Genomic DNA, 24,194 nt, shown 5'->3' with positions numbered 1-24,194 from the left:
GTGTATGTGCATAGATGAGCTTTTTTTGGAAACAGCAAATACTGTCAGTTATTTTATAATAAATAATTATATCAATATAATGTGTATACCCATATATATATAAATAAAAAAAAAATGGGTTGTACTTGTATAGCGCTTTTCTACCTTCAAGGTACTCAAAGCGCTTTGACACTAGCAGAAGAATGGCTTCCGCAAGACGACGGGCGCCACCGCCGTCTGCTGCCTGCTAAGTCACTGAGAGATCGACTGTAACGTAAAGAAGGGTTTTATAATTTTTCACGTAATGGGCTATAAGAGTTTTTCGGGATACAGGCTGCTCTCTCTGCTAATTATTTTGGTGTAGGATGTGAGCAGAAACCCTGAACCACTTAAGATCTGCCCAAATTTACGGAACGTCAATATTTACTGACTGGCCTTACCTTGTAGCTGGAGATCAACACAACTTTGTCTTTCCTTTCACAGGAACGAAAAAGTTTGAAGGTCTGCAGTGTTTCCCCCAGAAAATGTGTTAGTTAAGTTGGTGACTCTCCAGGGGGAGCGGACCGAGGAAGGGGTGGGTGGGTGTAAGGATGGGTGTAACTTGGCCTGTCGCCATCATGTCTCCACTTCGTCGCTGCCACCACAACTTGGGGGGGCAATATACTACAGACTGTGGTGAAGTAGGCCGACTTTGTCGCGTGAAGAAGCCTAGAATCTTTGGTTGTGTTTTCCGCTCTATTTGCTGAATGGCGATATACGATATATACGTCGATATTTTTTCTGTAAAGTAAAGACAAAACGGCGTGGCGAAATTGGGGGAGTGGCAGTGCCAGCAATCTGGGGGTTACTGGTTCAATCCCCACCTTCTACCATCCTATTCACGTCCGTTGTGTCCTTGAGACCCTTCACCCTTGCTCCTGATGGGTCCTGGTTAGCGCCGTGCATAGCAGCTCCCGCCATCAGTGTGTGAATGTGTGTGTGTGAATATATATATATATATATATATATATATATATATATATATATATATATGTTTAGCAGGTGAGCATAAGGCAGCAGACTCCCCAAAAAATTATAATAAATACCTCCCAGTCAACTACTTGTAACATCACGATGAGCCCATTGACGTTCTAGAAACCTTTTTCTGTGTTGAAGCAGCAAAAAAGGACATTATGTTAAATGTAGAGTTTCCTGAAGCTGTCTCTGATAGATGATATAATAATGTAACTGCATCATAAAGCCTACATGAACTCTATGGTGTTCAGGGATGAATAGTCTCCCCTATTGCTATTGTACCATTTGGTCAACTATAGTTGTATTAATCATTAGTAATGTAGCAGCCTAGTTTTGAATTGCAGGGTCCCTGATATCACATGTTGATTAAAATAGAACATGTAAATAATAAAAATCAACTGCAGGCTTCCCAAATGCTGTAATAAATTAAGCATGATGAGTTGAACATACTGTATGTCAGCATGTGGCATAATAATGACATACTTAGTATCTCAGGTTAATGGTAAATGGGTTGTACTTGTATAGCGCTTTTCTACCTTTTTTTAAGGAACTCAAAGCGCTTTGACACTATTTCCACATTCACCCATTCACACACACACATTCACACACTGATGGCGGGAGCTGCTATGCACGGCGCTAACCAGGACCCATCAGGAGCAAGGGTGAAGTGTCTTGCTCAAGGACACAACGGACGAAAATAGGATGGTAGATGGTGGGGATTGAACCAGTAACCCCCAGTTTGCTGGCACGGCCACTCTCTCTCTCCCAATATATATATATATATACACACACACACACTCAATATATATATATATATATATATATATATATATATATATATATATATATATATATATATATATATATATATAATGTTTTGGATATAATATTTTATATTATTCACCTTTCTATTTATATATGTATGAATATGTAAATATATATAAATGTATGTATTATATTATTATATATGTATATATTTTAGAATAATATATACATATATACACACACATATTTTTTGTATAATACATATATATCTATATATATATATATATATATATACATATACATATATATACATATATATGTGTGTGTATGTATGTATGTAAATATATATGTATGTATGTATGTAAATATATATGTATGTATGTATGTATATATATATATATATATATATATATATATATATATATATATATATATATATATATATATATATGTATAAATTGTCCCCAGACCAAATTTGTTTAGCCCATGTGGTCCCAAGTCAAAAAGTTTGGACACCCCTGGACTAGAGGTGCGGATTTGTCCAGGGTTAACCCCACCTTCCGCCTGAATGCAGCTGTCATAGGCTCCAGCCACCCCCGCAACCCTGAAAGGGACATTCGATAAAAAATGGTTGGATCTTATTTTGTTTAATTAGGTGTAGAAATGCTATGCTGTTCAATACAGTGCATTCCAATAATCAATATTGTACGTGTTATTTTGTTCAAAAATACAGTATTTCCACTTTTTCTCTTCAATCTGACCTAGTACCCCCCTGCCTTAGTGTGTCTGTTAATGAATGCCATGTCCAAGCCTGCAGTAAATAACCCAAAATTGACCATGTTGGTCAGGCAGGTCATACTACATTCTCCTTCTTTGTAGCATGAGAAGAAAAAAGGCCGCTGCTAGCATTAGCACTGACCCAAACCGGTCGTTGTTGAATACCAATGAAGTACGCATGATGACCTCATCACTCAAAGCACCCGTGGACCAAAGATTGTTTTTATTCTTCAGCGTCCGCTTCCAGATGCAGAATCTCGGCTCCATTTATATGACGTTATTTTATTGTTCTTTCTCTGGCGTGGGGCAGTCAAATTAAAGTGAAAAGTCGGCGAGTAAACGACCTGATGCTGCGGGGAAAGAGAAAAACGATGCAGACTTCCTCCTCCTCAGCTCGATCTCCTTTCCTCCGTCTTGGCCTAATCCACTTAGTTGGCTCTTCCTGAGCTTACATCCTTCGCCTTATTCCATTATAAAGACCCACCATATGACCTGCTTCTTATTTCATTAAAACGCTCCAATCTCTGACTGACCGACGTCTAATCTATAAAGCAGACCAGTGTCGTCAATGCAGAGGACAGATGGGGAGGTGGGTATCGGGGAAGTAAGGGAACTCGAGAGGCCCGCTTACGAGCAAAGCTTCCGGACGAAAATGATTCCGCTGATCCGAACATTGAGTCTTTGATGGCTTTCGAGCGGGACTTCAGTGATATGGAAATGTGCGGATGGAAGGCAGGCTACTAAACACCTCGGCCTCTTCTTCTTCTTGCTGTCAGATAACCTTGAGCAAGAAAATCGTTGAAGAATATTCTATTGATTCTCTCCAATTAGTCTTTGCCACTTCTGCCGGCGTTAGACCTTCTCAAAGTTTGGCTGCCCTTCACCCAAAATGTCCTTCCACCACCGCGTGTTTTCGTGCCGTCCACAATTCTAAAAGCATCCCATCAAACCTTGCTCGCCCTATCATATTACATATGTATTGATAAAGCAGCACAATTTAGCGCTGAGTACCTGGCTTCCCGCACACCTGGCCCAACTATTTGGAGCACGGCCACGGACACGCTGACTACCTTTGCACTGCAGGACAAAGTGCCCCAAATCCGATTTTTTTTTAAATCCGATTTTTTCCAGCTGACTGTTTACACTGCAAGTAAACATTAGGGCGTACAGGCCCTGATGTGGAACTAATTTAGCCTCGACATCACTTGAATGCGCAGTTCAATAAAGTGAAAACAAAGGAAACTGATGGGATACGAAATAAAATACAAGTCGCCACACCTTAAAAATTACTGTTTTTATATGAAAATTAATTAAAGTTATGTCATGTATAAATGGATATATATTAGGGAGGGTTCTAATCTTTTCATGCCTGTTAAGTAGAGGAAACACGGACTTGTTTCATTGTATTCCGTTTATATTTACATCTAACACAACTTCCCAACTTTTATGGAAACGGGGTTTGTATATATATATATATATATATATATATATATATATATATATATATATATCTATATATATATATATATATATATATATATAGATATATATATATATATATATATATCTATATATATAGATATATATATATCCCACTGGGTGAGTTTTCCTTGCCCTTATGTGGGCTCTGCGGAGGATGTTGTGGTTTGTGCAGCCCTTTGAGACACATGTTATTTAGGGCTATATAAATAAACATTGATTGATTGATTGATATATATACTGTAAATCTTCATATGTTACATTTAGCCTATTATTTGCACACTATAGACTAGTGTTGTATTAAAAATGTCAGTTTATAAAAATCTGTTTATACTCACATCAGTAAAAAATCAGATTTGAAATCTGATTTTATTTTTGCCCTCAAGTGACACAGATCGGTTATTTTTTTTGCCAGTCTAAAGTTTCCAATGTGCTTTAATTCTGATCTTTTGGCATCAGATTCAGGCCGGATCAGGATGTAGTCCTGAATCCGTTTTGAATTTGATCTTTTTCAAAAGTGACTTCAGTCTGAACGCAGTGCGACCTGACCCTTACCTCCCGTCCAAAGGCAAAACCTAGTAACTCACTTCTAGCTGATTTTGAGAAAACAAAGGAAAACCAATCTATCTTGATGCTGTCTTACAAAGATTTACAAAGTCATCAAACGTATAAATGTTTTCTTGAGCTTTCATTTTCTTGCCGATCGAGCCATGGATTGAATCTGCTCTCATGAACGTGTTTCCTTTCTCCAGATATTTTATCACAATCTCGGGTGGGCCCCATTCTGCGTTTGCACATTGGACAAGAGCCGTGTACAGCGTCCAGTTTTTATTTTGACCTCCACAGTTATCTGCCCAAAAGAGTATGCAAGGGGAAGAATCAAGAACAATACATTTAATGAAGGTGCTTGCAACGTCCTGGGCCAATCTTCCAAATACCCCCTCGTGCCATAATATCACATAATCAGGTTGACCGTCGGCCCCCCTTCGTGCAAATGTCTCATTAAAGACAATAAGGCGACTGACAAAGAAGCTCTGATTGGTCCCTTGAGATACTAGGTTTTTCTGTTGTATCTACGCGGTTATGTGGTAGTTGCTAGCTCCTGCCATGCGCGTAACAGCTTACTTACGGAACAAATTACAATATCGCATACACTAATGTAAAGTAAATCACTTAGGAACTCCAAAATTATTATCAGCTCAGTTTTGACCAAAATTTAGTTACTGGGTTTTGCCTTTGGACGGGAGATTATGTGACTTTTTTGTCAGCTTTAGGCAAGCTACGTCATTCGTGTGCAGTCACAACATCATCACAACATCTGGTTTCGGTTTCTATTCAAAACGACCGAATCTTCGGTGCATCACTTGTCAATAGTGCGCAAATAATAGTCTATATGTAACATGAATATATATTTTCATTCTGAAGAAATAGCGATTGTTGAAAGACCGGATTTGACGCTGTGGTGCATTTGCTTACATGTGAGTTTAAAAATAAAGCTCCTGTAGATCCACGCTGATGTCCACGTCTTCTCTACTTAACAGCCATAAAAAGATTATAACCCATACCATTATATTACACTATATACATCCGGTCATACATTATATTACTTTGATTCATGTTTAAAAAAGCACCTACTTCAAGGTGTGGCGACTTGTATTTTATTTTGTACTAGTAGCAACCTATTTTTGTTTTTATTTTATCGAAGTGTACATGCAAGTGATGTCGAGGCAGCATTGGGGCCAAAACTCAAAGACCAAAAAGTCAGATTTCAGAAATAATCTGATTAGGGCCGCTTTGACCTGCAGTGAAAATGTTGTGGATGTGGCATGAATCTGATGCGAACAGATCCGATTTGAAGTACTTTGTAGCATTTAAAATAAACGGATCTGTGTCACTTGAAGGCAAAAAAAAAATGGATTTGGTGTGCAGTAGAGATGCGCGGATAGGCAATTATATCATCCGCTACCGCATCACCAAAGTCGTCATCCACCCGCCGTCCACCCGAACCAACATTTTATCAGAACCGCAACCGCCCGCCACCCGCCCGTTGAAATACATCAGAGGTCGGCCACCTTTACCACTCAAAGAGCTATTTAAACCCATTTCACAGAGTAAAGAAGACAACGGGAGCCGTTAACGTTCTCGCGAATATACAATGGTGTTTATCCTGATGACAAGAATAAGGGCGCGCTGTGAAGCCATTGCTTTTGACACCTTCAACAACATGTACGAAACCGTTTGCCAGTCCTGCAACATGTTGTATGCAGCTTACGCAATCACACGTACAAGATTGAAAGGCATACTGGGTGATACAGAGTACACTGATGGTTGTGATATAAACAATTTTAACACTCTTACTAATATGCGCCACACTGTGAAGCCACACCAAACAAGAATGAAAAACACATTTCCGGAGAACATCCTCACAGTAACACAACATAAACGCAACACAACAAATACCCAGAATCCTTTGCATCCGTGACATTTCCTGAATATAATTTACACCCCCGCGCCCCCAACCCCGCCCACCTTACCGACGCACGGTAGGGGGGGGGGGGCAGCGTTTGCTGCTAGGGGGTGTATAAAATAGTCAGGAAGTGTCATGGATGCAAAAGATTCTGAGTATTTGTTGTGTTGTGTTTATGTTGTGTTACTGTGAGGATGTTCTCCCGAAATGCGTTTGTCATTCTTGTTTGGTGTGGCTTCACAGTGTGGCGCATATTAATAAGAGTGTTAAAATTGTTTATATCACAACCATTAATTTACTCTGTGTCCCCCAGTATGCCTTGCAGTCGTGTGCGTGTGTCAAACCACACGCAACATGTTGCTGGACTGGTAAACGGTTCTTACATGTTGTTGAAGGTGTCAAAGGCAATGGCCTCATAGCACGTACTAATACTTATTAACTGGGTGACTGCCGGCAGTCATTCTAGAGAATGTTTGCGTCTCCTATTGTCTTCTTCAGTTCGTGACACGGATCCTAATTGGCTCTTTGAGTGGTAAAGATTGCTGATCCCTGAACAATGTATAAGAAATATTTCCGAATGGTTCATTCGCCACCCGCCCGAATCTAATTAAAATCTTTTTTTTCGTCATGTCACCCGCCCGACCCGCGGTATATCTGCGGACTCCGCGGATGAGACCGCAAACCGCGCATATCTAGTGTGCAGTGTAAACGGGGCCTAAACGCTTCAAATCTGATCTTTTCGCATCAGATACAGGCGACATCAGGAGTTCGTCTGAACCCGTTTGGAATCGCATCTTTCCAAATTTGACAACACTATAAACGGCAATGTGTTCTAAATGCGACTTTTATGTCATCTTTGGGCAAGCTATGTCATTCACCTGCGCGGTACGATCACTTTCTTTTATGCTATTCCATCCTCTAACCCACTAACACGCTAATCTCGTGCCATATTCAGGGTGCATTTCCGTTCATACTGAAGTCACATTTGAAGAGATCCGATTCCAATTTAGACTACCCCCTGATGTGGCCTGAATACGATGTGAAAAGATCAGATTTGAAACACTCTGGAGCGTAACTGGCAAAAAAAAAAAATCTGATATGTGTCCTTTGAAGGCGAAAACATCCGATTTGGTGTGCAGTGTAAACAGGCCCTCTGATCATGTAGCATCCGATAAAGATGGCCCGTCCTAGTGAGTTTGTGTTGTTGCCAATCCCAACCAGTTAGCAAACGATAATCATTTTTAACATCCAGATAACATCAAGCGGAGTCCTGAGGACACTGCGGGACGGCCAGAGGGGGACTACAGCCCTCTCGCCATCCGTAACGCCGCCATATCTCATTACGGCGTCGACCTGTGGCCTCCATCCCATAAAACGCATTTCTCCATGCCGCCTTTCCGGTGCAGCGGCAGAGTGGAATATTCATTATTCAAATTTGAAGCAATGGAAGCGGCAATATGTTACTAAGGCCAGATGAGATGAGATGAAATAGCTTAGCCTTTTGTCCGGGGAACATTGACTAATCGTCTTGCTCGCCCAAAATCAATTTCACAGCCGTAAGCATCAGGCGGTCTTGATTGTACTGTACTGCTCAGGACCCCCCATCCCCCACCCCCACCCCTCACCACCTAATACTCCCAGCAGCCGCCCAGAATAACTTATCGATAGGTGATTATGTTACGGGCAGAAGAGCAACCGGTCGCTGTCATCTGTGGAGGCTATATTTGGACCGTTGTTACCGGATCCGACCCACATTGTCATTTATTTTTTTTGCCGTTAAAGGGGCCCTATTATGCCAAAGCAGCTTGTGTTGGTACCTGCTCTTAAATCCCGTTTCATAACTTCCTCCAAACAACCTGTTTTGAAGACGCAGTCCAAGTAGAGGCCTGTAACAAAGACCGCCCACAAAACGGCGCATCCCAAAGGGACAGTTAGAGGGCATCTTGAAGATGATCAGTAAAAAATAATCTATGCAACATTTTGACCAAAGAACCACCATTACATGTTATGTAGACCACAAATAAGTGTTTGGGATTTGTTATATATTGGAGATAATATATAAAAAATACAATCCATCCATCCATTATCTACCGATTGCCCCTTTCAGGGTTGTGGGGGGTGCTGGAGCCTATTTCAGCTGCATTCGGGGGGAATTTGGGGTAGACCCTAGACAAGTCACCACCTCATCACAGGGCCAACACAGATAGACAAACAACATTCACACACAAGGGCCAATTTAGTGTTGACAATCAATCTATCCCCAGTTGCATGTCTTCGGAGGTGGGAGGAAGCCGGAGTGCCCAGAGGGAACCCACGCGGTCACGGGGAGATATGCAATCTCCTCACAGCAAGATTCCGAGCCCGCGATTGAACTCAGAAACTTCGTATTGTGAAGCACATGCACTAACCCCTCCCTGCCCATTGTAAGCACATGCACTAACCCCTGTCCAACGTGCTGCCCCCCGAAAAATAAAATATAATATAAAATAATATAATACATCAGCTACAATCCGATTGTAGCTGAGATAGGCGCCAGCGCCCCCCCGCGACCCCAAAAGGGATTAAGCGGTAGAAAATGGATGGATGGATGGATAATACATCAGTATATATTATATCCTGTATATATAATATGTAAATATTACATATCGTATTTTTCGGACTACAAGTCGCTCCGGAGTATACGTCGCACTAGCCGAAAATGCACAATAAAGAAGGAAAAAAACATATATACGTCTAGAGTATAAGTCGCATTTTTGGGGAAAATGTATTTGATAAAACCCAACACCAAGAAAACACATTTGAAAGGCAATTTAAAATAAATAAAGAATAGTGAACAACAGGCTGAATAAGTGTACGTTATATGACGCATAAATAACCAACTGAGAACGTGCCTGGTATGTTAACGCAACACATAATGGCAAGAGTCATTCAAATAACCATAACATATAGAACATGCTATACGTTTACCAAAAAGTATGTCACTCGTGATCGTTAAATCCAATTAAATCTTCTTCCTCGGTGTCGCTTCTGGTATGTACCCCGCTAGCGTCCTTTCTTTCTGTTGCTCGATTGCTGTTCTCTGCAGCTTATTTCACTACGTCCAGCTTGTAATCTGCAGTACATGATTTCCTTTTCGGTGCCATTTTAGTTCAGTCCTTCTCAGTTTTTATAAGTTACCGCCAATGTTGATGTGATCCATTTTAATAGTTCCGGCAGTAGCATATAGCAGTGGTTCTCACCCTTTTTTCAGTTTTGTACCCCCTGTGAACATTTTTTTAATTCAAGTACCCTCTAATCAGAGCAACGCATTTTTGGATGAAAAAAAGAGATAAAGAAGGAAAACACAGCACTATTTCTGATCTATTAAATTGTATACCAGTGCAAATTATTGCTCATTTGTAGTGGTCTTTCTTGAACTATTTGGGAAAAAAAAGATATAAAAATAACTAACAACTTGTTGAAAAATAAACAGGTGCTTCAGTTATAAATAAAGATTTCTACACATAGAAGTAATCATCAACTTAAAGTGTCCTCTTTGGGGATTGTACTAGAGATCCATCCAGATTCATGAACTTAATTATAAACATTTCTTCACAAAAAAGAAATCTTTAAGATCAATATTTATGGAACATGTCCACAAAAAAATGTAGCTGTCAACACTGAATATTCCATCCATCCATCCATTTCCGACCGCTTATTCCCTTTTGGGGTCGCGGACGCGCTGGCGCTTATCTCAAAAATTTTTGTATTTTTTGTTCACAGTTAATGAACTTACATTAATATTTTGTTAAAGTATTACTTAATAAATATATATTTATAAAGGATTTTTGAATTGTTACTATTTTTAGAATATTTTTTTAAAATCTCAAGTACCCATTGGCATACCTTCGAGTACCCCCAGGGGTACGCGTACCCCCATTTGAGAACCACTGGCGTATAGCATATACCAGTTCGCATATCATGACCCACAATGCACTTCTCCCATGACCCGCCCCTGCCAAATTCTTATTGGTTGGCGTGTGAGTGAGGATTGCTGACGTGTGCGGACATTTCCTTCGTCGCTCACGCGAATGAGATAATAATATTATTATATATTTTACGGTAATGTGTTAATAATTTCACACAAAAGTCGCTCTGGAGTATACGTCGCACCTAACCTATGAAAAAAATGTCGACTTATAGTCGGAAAAATAAATATTTTATATTGCTACTATGGTACATTTTTTTATTCTACTTTATAACGGCATTATCCTTTCCATCCGTACTCTTTTCATACTTTGTTACTGAGCTACTGTGTGGAACAATTTCCCTAGTGGATCAATAAAGTTTGTCTAAGTCTAAGTCTAAGTTTTAAATAGGGGTGTTACGGTTTTGTGGATACCGCAGTAATTCGGTTTCAAAGTGTTCACAATAATACCGCTATAAAAAATGTAAGTAATAATGTAAAAAAATAATGTAAAAACACTTTACTTACCACTGTAATTACCGGACTACAATACTCTTCATTCAATGATTGTAAATAATGTAAAAATAATGTAAAAACAAAGGTATGAAGAAGTAATATTGTTCCATTACCTTTGTTAATACTACTGTCACTGTCAGGCTTTCCCCTGACAGTTTTGTTTGAGTTTTAGTTTTTTTCCTCTGCATTTGTCTTTGTTTCCTCTGTATTTAGTATTTCCTGTTTTTAGTTCCTGTCAGTGCTCTTATTTTGTCGGTTTCCTGTGTTTCTCCCTGAGCGCTTTTTCCTCTCAGCTGTGGCTGATTGGCACTTGGCCACACCCGTTGTCAATCAGCCAGCTTCTATTTGAGTCTGTTTTTGTCCTCCAGTCAGTGCTGGATTATTGTCTTGTCGATGTCACTTCTTGTCACTCGTGTGTCGTTGCTACCTGTCGTGTCGATGTCATCATTACAGCTACTACCTGTCGTGCTACTATTTGTCCTTGTCGTCGTAGCTGTAAGCTGTTCCTGTTAGCTATTTGTAGTTTGTTTTCTCCTAGCTTTTTGTTTTCGTGTTTCCTTGTTAGCCATTAGCTGTTTCCAGTTTTTCTGTTTCCTGCTAGATACCTGTTAGCTTCCACGCTTTGTTATCCGCCCACGTGGGCGCTTTTGGTTTGAACCCTTTGTTTGGTTTTGTTCTAGTTTTTTATATTAAAACCATGTTTACTTACTCCATGCCTGCCTCCATCCCTGCATCTTGGGGTTTGTCATCAACAAACTCTGACAGTAACTACTCAACTGCCAAAGAACTGTAGACACCTTAATATTTGTTGCTTCCTATACTGTACATACTGTATATACTGTTATACTATCTGATCTTGCACTGGTACTGTATTTGACTACTGTACTTGTACTGATACTTCTACCATAACTACTGTGACTTATTGTGCAACTTAATTGTCTTGTAATTAAAGTACATCAGAGCTATTCAACTTTTTGTATTTTTTTGTATTTAGTGTATTAGATTCTGCAACTAGTTTTTGGATCCCACTGTACGCAATATCTGAAGAGCAATGAAAAAAGCATTTCACTGTGGTGTAGTCTGCATGTGGCGAATAAACTTTAAACCTTGAAGTTAGAATGCATGCAAACTCGGTGTGTATTATTTTCCCGGCGTTTTAGCGTTAGTCGTGTATGAAAATATACTACATCTCCCAGAATCCTCTGCGCAGCGCGGGCACTAAGGTAGGGGGTTGGAACGTTGTAAGCAGGAAGTGATGTTTGTTGGTAGTCGATGAGAGGAAGTGTTTGTTTTTTTTGGACATTTTCCGAAAATGTCATAAAAATCTATCCATAACTATCTGAGTTATGTTGCTGACAAACAAACCTTGGTGAAAACACAACGTCTTTGGCGAAGCATGCCACTTTTGTTTCGAGTGATTCCGAGGCAACACAAAGCCATCGGGTCAAAGCGCAGTCCACGGAGGAAATCACCCCGCCGAAAAATGTTCAAAGCTGGAAATGTGAGGAAACTGAGAAACTACCTGATAAATCCTCAATCTATCCACCCTTTTTTCCACCGCTTGTTTCTCTGCATGTCACGGGGGAGCTGGAGCATGTCCAGTTCCACTTAGGCGGAAGACAGCTTACACCCCTGACATGCCGCCCTTTCATGTGCACCTGAAATCCTTTTTTTTCTCAAAACTTGAAAGTGTGCCTAATTAGTGTTTCTTACCGACTTTGAAACTATTTTATTTGGTACATAGTGTAATGATAAATTAGACCAGTACATGGCAGTCATACATAAGAGATACGTGTAGACTGCAATATGATGGAAGTCACACACAAGAGATATGTGTAGACTGCAATATGACTCAAGTAAACAACACCAAAATGTTATATGTTCCATTGAAAATATAAAACATTACACACGGCGCTCAAAAATCTATCAAAATGTTATTCTACAACTTTGGTTAGCTATGAAGCCGCACCACTTGATGGCTAGTACTGTGCTTCAACATATGAGTATTTTTATGGTGTGTGTATAAAAGACATGTAATCTGGCGTTTTGTTTTGCACTATTATGCAAAAGCAACTTTTCTTACCTTGTGGTACCTGCTGATCTATATTTGGGTTTTGCATAGGTCCTGAAAATTTGCGGTCGTCCGACGCTGTAGTCGATAAGCTTCTTATTTTTCTCTCTCTTCTTGTTATGGGACATTCATCCTCCATTGTTGTCATTTCTAATATAAAGTAGTGTGAAGTTATTACTTTTATCTGTCAGTAAACTCGCCATGGAAGCACTAAAATATACCGGTGTAGTAAGTTTACATTATTCATCCAAGGAACTTTAGTTATCAGAGAGTTCCAGTCGGACGGTTTTTCACGGGACACATTGTTGCTCTGTTATTGATTTAGGCAAAGTCTGAATGTCATTAAATCAGTTAGCTCCATCTTTTGACACTCCTTCCACTCCCGTCCTTGCACGCTACACCACTACAGTAAAGATGACGGAGAACAGACGCTGCCAAAGGTGAGCCACGTAAATAAGGCCACCCACAAAACGGCGCATCCTGAAGTGACTGTCAGAAAGCGGCTTGAGAATGCTGTGTAAAACGTAATCCATGCAACATTTTGACCAAAAAAACACCATTACATATTATGTAGACCACAAGAAAGTGTATTCAATTCAGTAAAAAATTATAATAATATGACTCCTTTAATGCACCCTATAATAATGAAAAAAGATAAAGAACAGACCATTCATTGGCAGTGCGCCTTATAATCCGGTACACCCAATGATCCAGAAAAGACGGTAGTTAACTTTTCTGAGAAACAACATATTCCAGACTGACATAAGCATGTCCACTGTGGAGAACACTGCTTCTCAGAAAGTAAACATTGACGGATACTAAAATTAACATTATTGTTTTACATTGGATGTTTATGTTGCTGTGCTGAAGACATGCAACTGTAAGTTTTTTTTAATAATATTTGCTTGAAACTGGATGTTCCTGCACAATTCTTTGCACTTAAAATACAGGCTTATAGTAATGAAGATAAGAACATTTTAGTGTGTTTATCTTAAACATTCCTGCCACTTAAAGGCCTATTGAAATGAGATGTTCTTATTTAAACGGGGATAGCAGGTCCATTCTATGTGTCATGTTTGATCATTTCGCGATATTGCCATATTTTTGCTGAAAGGATTTAGTAGAGAACATCCACGATACATTTCGCAACTTTCGGTGCTAAGACAAAAGCCCTGCCTCTACCGGAAGTCGCAGACGATGACGTCACATGTTTTATGACTCTTTACATATTCACATTGTTTTTAATGGGAGCCTCCAACAAAAAGTGCTATTCGGACCGAGAAAACGACAATTTCCCCATTAATTTGAGCGAGGATGAAAGATTTGTGTTTGAGGATACTGATAGTGACGGACTAGGAAAAAAAAATAAATAAATAAAAAAAGGGAAAAAAAAAATTGCGATTGCATTGGGACGGATTCCGATGTTTTTAGACACATTTAGTAGGATAACTCTGGGAAATCTCTTATCTTTCTATTGTGTTGCTAGTGTTTTAGTGAGTTAAATAGTACCTGATAGTCGGAGGTGTAAGTCCACGGGTGTCTGACGCGCAGTGTCTCAGGGGAGTCGACGGCAGCTATGGACGGGGCAAGCTCAGCTTTTCTCCGTTAAGAAGCGACTTTTTAACCACAATTTTCTCACCGAAACCTGCTGGTTGACATTCCGTCGTGTTTCATGTTGGCTTGACCGCGCTCTGATCCATAGTAAATTTTCACCTCCAGGAATTTTAAACAAGGAATCACAGTGTGTTTGTGTGGCTAAAGGCTAAAGCTTCCCAACTCCATCTTGCTACTTTGACTTCTCCAATATTAATTGAACAAATTGCAAAAGATTCAGCAACACAGTTCTCCAAAATACTGTATAATTATGCGGTTAAAGCAGACAACATTTAGCTGTGTGTGTGCGTAGCGCTCATACTTCCTAAAAACCTGTGACGTCTTGCGTACACGTCATCATTACACAACGTTTTCAAGACGAAACTCCCGAGAAATTTAAAATTGCAATGTAGTAAACTGAAAAGGTCGTATTGGCATGTTTTGCAATGCTAATATTTCATCATTGATATATAAACTATCAGACTGCGTTGTGGGTAGTAGTGGGTTTCAGTAGGCCTTTAATTTCGAACACTATAACATTTTTAAACATATACCGCAATAATATCATAGCATGGCCTTAAAACCGTGATAATATCGTACTGTGAGATTTAATGCCGTTACATCCTTAGTTTTAAACGTAAAAAAAAAAGTCCCAATTTGACCCACTTAAGGCTGCAGCGCTGTGTTGAGGGCTACAGTACATCCAGTGATCAACACATCCTCCAGACAAGCACGCGTTCGACAATGACCCTATCGCTCTTCATCTGGTTCCTGCGAGGACGATGATTAACGGCAGAAAGACGTGGCCTCGCTAGCCCTACGTAAACCGCCGCCGGCGCGCCGCCAGTGGATGGGGGGAAGCTCTTACATGGCAACTTTGTGACAGTGAAGGATGCTCACTTCATCACGCGCACGCTTGGCAACATCGGCGCATCGCTCCAACCTTTCAGGATTATTATTCCGATCAATATGGCCGGCTGACATTTCAATGGTATTTAACATCCTTGTTGGGACGGCCTGGAGCGGCAGGGAGGGGCAGCCATTGCCGGTTTGTGTGCGGAAAGGGTGGAGGGGTGAGGGGGAAAGTGAAAATGAGCGACAGTTTGAGGAAGGGCACACGTCTTTTGCGTGTTAGTGTGTGCCGGGCGGGTGGTTCTTAATGAAGTCCTGTAGATGCTGACGCAGCACACTCACAAACAAGCCTCAGCATCCTGTGAAAGACCTGCAGGTATTGATCATCGCTACTTTTCAGTCTCAGCGCAGAGTCAGAGAGATAGTGTAGCGGTGATGGGAGCAAGGGGCGACCCCGTGCATCGCAAAACACTCTTATATAAGCGCTTCGGTACAAGCAGCGATGGACAGCCAGTTAACATCTACGAACCCCGTTTCCATAAGAGTTGGGAAATTGTGTTAGATGTAAATATAAACGGAATACAATGATTTGGAAATCCTTTTCAACCCATATTCAATTGAATGCACTACTAAGACAACATATTTGATGTTCAAACTCATAAAAATTTTTTTGTTGCAAATAATAATGAACTTAAAATTTCATGGCTGCAACACGTGCCAAAGTTGCTGGGGAAGGGCATGTTCACCACTGTGTTACATCGCCTTTTCTTTTAACAACACTCAATAAATGTTTGGGAACTGAGAAAACTAATTGTTGAAGCTTTGAAAGTGGAATTCTTTCCCATTCTTGTTTTATGTAGAGCTTCAGTCGTTCAAGCGTATTTTATGCCTCATAAGGCGCCACACATTTTCCATGGGAGACAGTACCCAGACTCTTTCTTTACGAAGCCATGCTGTTGTAACATGTGCTGAATGTGGCTTGGCATTGTCTTGCTGAAATAAGCAGTGGCGTCCATGAAAAAGACGGCGCTTAGATGGCAGCACATGTTGTTCCAGAACTTGTATGTACCTTTCAGCATTAATCAGAAAACTTTTCCACTTTGCATCAGTCCATCTTAGATGATCTCAGGCCCAGAGAAGCCGGCGGCGTTTCTGAATGTTGTTGATAAATGGCTTTTGCTTTGCATAGTAGAGTTTTAACTTGCACTTACAGATGTAGCGACCAACTGTATTTAGTGACAGTGGTTTTCTGAGATGTGTTCCTGAGCCCATGTGGTGATATCCTTTTAGAGATTGATGTTGGTTTTTGATACAATGCCGTCTGAGGGATCGAAGGTCACAGTCATTCAGTGTTGGTTTACGACCGAGCCGCTTATATGGAGTGATTTCTCCACATTCACTGAACCTTTTGATGATATTATGGATCGTAGATGTTGAAATCCCTAAATTTCTTGCAATTGCACTTTGAGAAACGTTGTTCTTAAACTGTTTGACTATTTGCTCACGCATTTGTGGACAAAGGGGTGTACCTCGCCCCATCCTTTCTTGTGAATGACTGAGCATTTTTTGGGAAGCTATTTTTATACCCAATCACGGCACCCACCTGTGGGATGTTCCAAATAAGTGTTTGATGAGCATTCCTCAACTTTATCAGTATTTATTGCCACCTTTCCCAACTTCTCTGTCACATGCTGGTGGCATTAAATTCTAAAGTTAATGATTATTTGCAAAAAAAAAAAAGTTTATCAGTTTGAACATCAAATATGTTGTCTTTGTAGCATATTCAACTGAATATGGGTTGAAAATGATTTGCAAATCATTGTATTCCGTTTATATTTACATCTAACATAATTTCCCAACTCATATTAGTGGAGGCCCTTAGGGATATTTTTGTTCACTTTTGTCTAAAAGCGTCAAAATTGGCAGAGGTGTAGCTCAGGGCATACTTAAATGATTTGGCTAAGGCGCCCGCGCTGGTGACCTTTGGGGTCACCACAGCGGCCAATCAAATATGACTGCAACTTGTAATAGCTTGTGTCTCTAACATTTGAAATAGATGAGCTACAAATGTATACTTGGTGTCAATTCCATGTGTTTTTACAATTAGAAATGTTTTGGAATGCTCATTTTTATTTTTGGGTGTGTCTAGACCCTTAATTTGCATATTTCTAAGTGGCATTTTGCTGTTCTGAATACATTGGACGTAACTTGGGCATTGTTATGAGTAAATCCTGGTGCAACATGCATGATTCCTTTCTAAAGTTTACATGAAATGTCAGGGGTCGGGGGGGCGCTTACATTCTTTACTTTTTGGTTTCTGTTTCTGTTGAAACAGAAACCTATATTACAGGGAGGAGTGGGGGGGGATGACACTGACTTTCTCTAATTTTACTAATGTAACAATGAAATATATCTGTAGCTTTACATTCTATCTCTGGTGAAATATTTGTGCAATACATTTTGGTAGATAATAGCTATGTTGTTAATATGGAAATTAAAGTGCTCTAATAAATAAATGATCATAAATCGGATCATTCCAGTATGTTTCTGGTGCTCCAAAAAAATCTAAAATAGTTTTCCAAAAGGTATCAAAGGTTAAGGTACATCTCATTTTTACATAGTCGCCATCTTGGAAATATGCTAATTAGGTGTCCAGACACACCCAATCATTGGGATCAAATCATTGGATTTGTAGCTCATCTGATTCAAATGTACAGGCAAAAGCGAGTTAAGGAGGTGGCCATATTGGATCAGCCGCTGTGGCGACCCCAAAGGTCACCAGCGCGGGCGCCTTAGCCAAATCATCTAAGTGTGCCTTGAGCTACACCTGTGCCAATTTTGGCGCTTTTAGACAAACGTGAACAAACACACCCTAAAATCTCCCTAAGGGCCTCCACTATATGGAAACGGGGTTTGTAAATGTCCTTTGATAAGCACACAAGATTGGTCTTTTTTTGTACAAACCCAAAACAAGTGGAGTTGGCACGTTGTGTAATTCGTAAATAAAAACAGAATACGATGATTTGCAAATCCTCTTCAACTTATATACAATTGAATAGACTGCAAAGGCAAGGTATTTAATGTTTGAACTAAGAAACTGAATTTTTTTTGTGGCAAATAATCATTAACTTAGAATTTAATTGGAGCAATACATTGCAAACAAGTAGGCACAGGGGCAATTTTACCACATGGCCTTTTCTATTAACAACAATCAGTAGATCATTTTTTCAGGTGGAATTATTTCTCGTTCTTGCTTGATGTAAATTGTTCAACAGTCCTGGACTCCGTTGTTGAATTTTAGGCTTCATATTGTGCCATACATTTTCAATGGGGGACAGGTTTGGCCAGCAAAGCGTTTCTGGGTGTTGTTGATAAATGGCTTTCGTTTTGCATAGTAGAGTTTTAACTTGCACTTACAGATGTAGCGACAAACTGTAGCTATTGACAGCATTTTTCTGAAGTGTTTCTGAGACCATGGGGTGATATCTTTCACAAGCTGATGTCGCTTTTTGATGCAGTACTGCCTGAGGGATCGAAGGTTTGTAATATCATCGCTTATTGTATGTGCATTGATTTCTGCAGATTCTCTGAACTTTTTGATGATATTACGGACCGTACATGGTAAAATCCCTAAATTCCTTGCAATAGCTTGTTTGGAAATGTTGTTCTTAAACTGTTGGACAATTTTCTCACGTGTTTGTTCACAAAGTGGTGACCCTTGCTCCATCCTTGTTCGCGAATGACTGAGCATTTCATGGAAGCTGCTTTTATACCCAATCATGGCACCCACCTGTTCCCAATTAGCCTGTTCACCTGTGGGATGTCCCAAATAAGTGTCTGATGAGCATGGACGTGGACCCCGACTTAAACAAGTTGGGTGTTACCATTTTGTGGTCAATTGTACAGAACATGTACTGTATTGTGCAATCTACTGATAAAAAAGTTTCAATCGCTCAAACATTCCTCAACTTTCTCAGTATGTTTGCCACTTGTGCCAGGTTTTTGAAACATGCTGCAGGCATCAAATTTCATATCTATCCATCATCTTCCGTTCATCCGAGGTCAGGTCGTGGGGCAGCAACCTAGGCAGGGAAGCCCAGACTCTCCTCTCCCCAGCCACTTCGTCCAGCTCTTCCCGGGGAATCCCGAGGCGTTCCCAGGCCAGCCGGGATACATAGTCTTCCCAAGGTGTCCTGTGTCTTCCCCGTGGCCTCTTACCGGTCGGACGTGTCCGAAACACCTCCCTAGGGGGGCGTTCAGGTGGCATCCTGACCAGATGCCCGAACCACCCCATCTGGCTCCTCTCGATGTGGAGGAGCAGCGGCTTTACTTTGAGCTCCTCCCGGATGGCAGAGCTTCTCACCCTATCTCTAAGGGAGAGCCCCCCCACCCGGCGGAGGAAACTCATTTAGACCACCTGTACCCGTGATCTCGTCCTTTCGGTCATAACCCAAAGTTCATGACCATAGGTGAGGATGGGAATGTAGATCCATCCATCCATCCATTTTCTACCGCTTATTCCCTTTTGGGGTCGCGGGGGGCGCTGGCGCCTATCTCAGCTACAATCGAGCGGAAGGCGGGGTACACCCTGGACAAGTCGCCACCTCATCGCGGGGCCAACACAGATAGACAGACAACATTCACACTCACATTCACACACTAGGGCCAATTTAGTGTTGCCAATCAACCTATCCCCAGGTGCATGTCTTTGGAAGTGGGAGGAAGCCGGAGTACCCGGAGGGAACCCACGCTTTCACAAGGAGAACATGCAAACTCCACACAAAAAGATCTCGAGCCTGCATTTGAACCCAGGACTGCAGGACCTTTGTATTGTGAGGGAGACGCACTAACCCCTCTGCCACTGTGAAGCCCCGGTAATGTAGATAGAAATTCCAAATGAGCTAATATATGCAAAAAAAACAACAACTTAGTTTTCCAGTTCGTTTGCAGTCTATTCAATTGAATATAGGTTGAAATAGATTTCTAAATCATTGTATTTTGTTTTTATTTACGATTTACACAACGTACCAACTTTACTGGTTTTGGGTTGTGTATTTTAGTTAGGCTACATACTAGGCTATAGGCTACTAGGAAGCTAGCAGGTACACAGAAGCTAAGCACACAATAGCACAAAAGCTAAGTGTTCATTTAAACAATATTGCAATCTAAAACAGCCCATTTGTCAATATAAACAAGTATCAAATAATTATAGTTGCCTATTACTTACACATATAAAGTCTACAAGGTAGAAATGTATTAGAAAGTATCCAGTAACATATGTGTCCGCATCATACAACTTACTGTCATTAACTTAATTATTTACTGTAGCAACTAGATGTCACCAAAAAAACAATTATCACTCTACTTCAATTTAAGGAGCGCATTAATCCATTCCAGAGAGGTAATAATATGGGTGCACACAAAAAATAGATTCACATTGGAATTGCAGTTCTTTTTCATCCCAGTTCCAATTTTCAAAAATAGATTAAAAAAGTTATTCTTTAATTAGAATACATTTTCAAAATTACGTTTTTAAGCCATATCCATGCAACCAAAAGGAGTTTTTCTAACTTGAAACCCGTTTGGAAAAATGTTTTATTGTAAATACTTTACGATACCAAATATAAACCCCGTTTCCATATGAGTTGGGAAATTGTGTTAGATGTAAATATAAACGGAATACAATGATTTGCAAATAATTTTCAACCCATATTCAGTTGAGTATGCTCCAAGGACAACAAATTTGATGTTCAAACTGCTAAACATTTTTTTTTGCAAATAATCATTAACTTTAGAATCCGATGCCAGCAACACGTGACAAAGAAGTTGGGAAAGGTGGCAATAAATACTGATAAAGTTGAGGAATTCTCATCAGACACTTATTCAGAACATCCCACAGGTGTGCAGGCTAATTGGGAACAGGTGGGTGCCACGATCGGGTATAAAAGCAGCTTCCATGAAATGCTAAGTAATTCACAAACAAGGATGGGGCGAGGGTCACCAATTTGTAAGCAAATTGTCGAACAGTTTTAGAACAACATTTCTCAACGAGCTATTGCAAGGAATTTAGGGGTTTTACCATCTACGGTCCGTAAAATCATCAAAAATTCCAGAGAATCTGGAGAAATCACTGCACGTATGCGATGATATTATGGACTTTTGATCCCTCAGGCGGTACTGCATCAAAAACGACATCAGTGTGTAAAGGATATCATCACATGGGCTCAGGAACACTTCATAAAACCACTGTCAGTAACTACAGTTGGTCGCTACATCTGTAAGTGCAAGTTAAAACTCTACTATGCAAAGCGAAAGCCATCTATTAACAACACCCAGGAACGCCGCCGGCTTCGCTGGGCCCGAGCTCATCTAAGATGGACTGATGCAAAGTGGAAAGGTGTTCTGTTGTCTGACGAGTCCACATTTCAAATTATATTTGGAAACTGTGGACGTGGTGTCCTCCAGAACAGAGGAAAATAACCATTCGGATTGTTATAGGCGCAAAGTTCAAAAGCCAGCATATGTGATGGTATGGAGATATATTAGTGCCCCAGGCATGGGTAACTTAAACATCTGTGAAGGCACCATTAATGCTGAAAGGTCCATACAGGTTTTGGAGCAACATATGTTGTCATCCAAGAAACGTTATCATGGACGCCCCTGTTTATTTCAGCAAGACAAGTGTTACAACAGCGTGTCTTCATCAAAAAAGAGTGTGAGTACTTTCCTGGCCCGCCTGCAGTCCAGACCTGTCGCCCATCGAAAATGTGTGGCGCATTATGAAGCGTAAAATACGACAGCGGAGACCCTGGACTGTTGAATGACTGAAACTCTACATAAAACACAAATGACAAAGAATTCCACTTTCAAAGCTTCAACAGTTAGTTTCCTCAGTTCCCAAATGTTTATTGAGTGTTGTTAAAAGAAAAGGTGATGTAACACAGTGGTGAACATGCCCTTTCCCAACTACTTTGGCACGTGTTGCAGCCATGAAATTCTAAGTTAATTATTATTTGCAAAAAAAAAAAATAAAGTTTATGAGTTTGAACATCAAATATCTTGTCTTTGTAGTGCATTCTATTGAATATGGGTTGAAAAGGATTTGCTCATCATTGTATTCCGTTTATATTTACATCTAACAGAATTTCCCAACTCATATGGAAACAGGGTTTGTAATAGATTGTGAGAATCGGTTCTAAATCTAGAATTGTGTTGAGTCAGGAATCGATTCTGAATCGCATCGTCGCCCCAGGAATCGGAACTGGATCAAATACGTCCAGTGCCCAAAGATTCACAACACTAGTTAATTATAAATAGGTTAGTGTTTTTCATACATACCATTGTTCTCTGTTTGAGTCATTTCACTTGATCAAACCGTTTTTTAACATTTCACACTACACAATTATAAAACTATGCGTTATTTGTGCCAGATCAATATCGGTATCAGCTAATATGGTAAAATTCTAATATAGATATCGAATCAGAAATGAAAAAGTTGTATCAGAACACTCTTAATGTTTAATTACTATATTTACGCGTCTAAGCATTTAACTTGGTGATTTTCAGGCAGTTTTATGTTGGTTTTGCTCACATTTGGTCTAATCTGTTGTTTTGGTCTGTTGGTGCGGTCAGGGTTTACTTGCCTCATCAGCACTGGATTCAACTCACAAGCTAACAATCTGCATGTTTACTTTGGTCCTGGATTTGGTGGAATGCCTTGGCGCTTGACTAAACTTGATCTATACTAGGAGAGCAGAGGTTTCCAAACTACGGTAAACTTCACGAGTTAAACATGGGATCTTGCCTGCAGTGAGATTGCATTCAATATAAAAAACTGCTAAAGCCCTGGCATTTTGTCACCATCACAAAGTAAGCAATTCAGGTAAATGACGCTGACTTGTGCACTGGAAAAACCAAGGAGCAGCAATCAGTTATATTACCCAATGCAAACAACCTTACCTAGTCATGGTTCAACAACAACAAAAAATCACCACCAACAAAAAATGTCAAGAGATATGATCACACGTAACAAAACCTGCTGAACTTTGTAAATATCATAAAAAATATCCACGCACCATAACAAATTATGAATTACATCCATTACATCCATTCTTTACAAAGCATAATGGGAAAAATACAAAACACTCTCCACACTTACGCATGTTTGGCGCATTTTAGCTGCTTGAATTTCTGATTGATTACACAACTTTAAGGAGGTCTTAACGGAAGTAAATAAGGTAGTAGTCAAACTTTCACATGGTCTTATAATCCAGTTATAATAATGATTAATTGTATATCCATTATATTAATATAATATATATCCATCCATCCAATCTTGTACCGCTTATTCTCTTTGGGGTTGCGGGAGACGCTGGTGCCTATCTCAGCTACAAGGGGGGGATACACCGTGGACAAGTCACCACCTCATCGCAGGGCCAACACAGATAGACAAACAACATTCACACTCACATTCACACACTAGGGCCAATTTAGTGTTGCCAATCAACCTATCGCCAGGTGCATGTCTTTGGAAAAGGGAGGAAGCCTGAGTACCCGGAGGAAACCCACGCATTCACGGGGACGACACGCAAACTCCATACAGAAAGACTCTGGACCTTCGTATTGTGAGGCAGACGCACTAACGCCTCTTCCACCGTGAAGCCCTATAATACATACATACATACATATATAACATATATATATATATATATATATATATATATATATATATATAT

The 24,194-nt window shown here is 40.1% G+C and overlaps 1 protein-coding gene across 13 annotated transcripts in view; it reads right to left on the bottom strand.

Moving 5' to 3' along the window:
• ntng2b (netrin g2b) overlaps positions 1 to 24,194 on the bottom strand; it is a 224,972-nt gene that overhangs the window by 160,208 nt on the left and 40,570 nt on the right. The gene's annotated exons all lie outside the window — the stretch shown is intronic.

Source organism: Nerophis ophidion, linkage group LG08, assembly GCF_033978795.1.
Source record: "Nerophis ophidion isolate RoL-2023_Sa linkage group LG08, RoL_Noph_v1.0, whole genome shotgun sequence".
In the NCBI taxonomy this organism is placed as follows: Eukaryota; Metazoa; Chordata; class Actinopteri; order Syngnathiformes; family Syngnathidae; genus Nerophis; species Nerophis ophidion.
The sequence above is the reverse complement of the archived record's forward strand: the minus strand, read 5'-3'. Positions and strand labels throughout refer to the sequence as shown.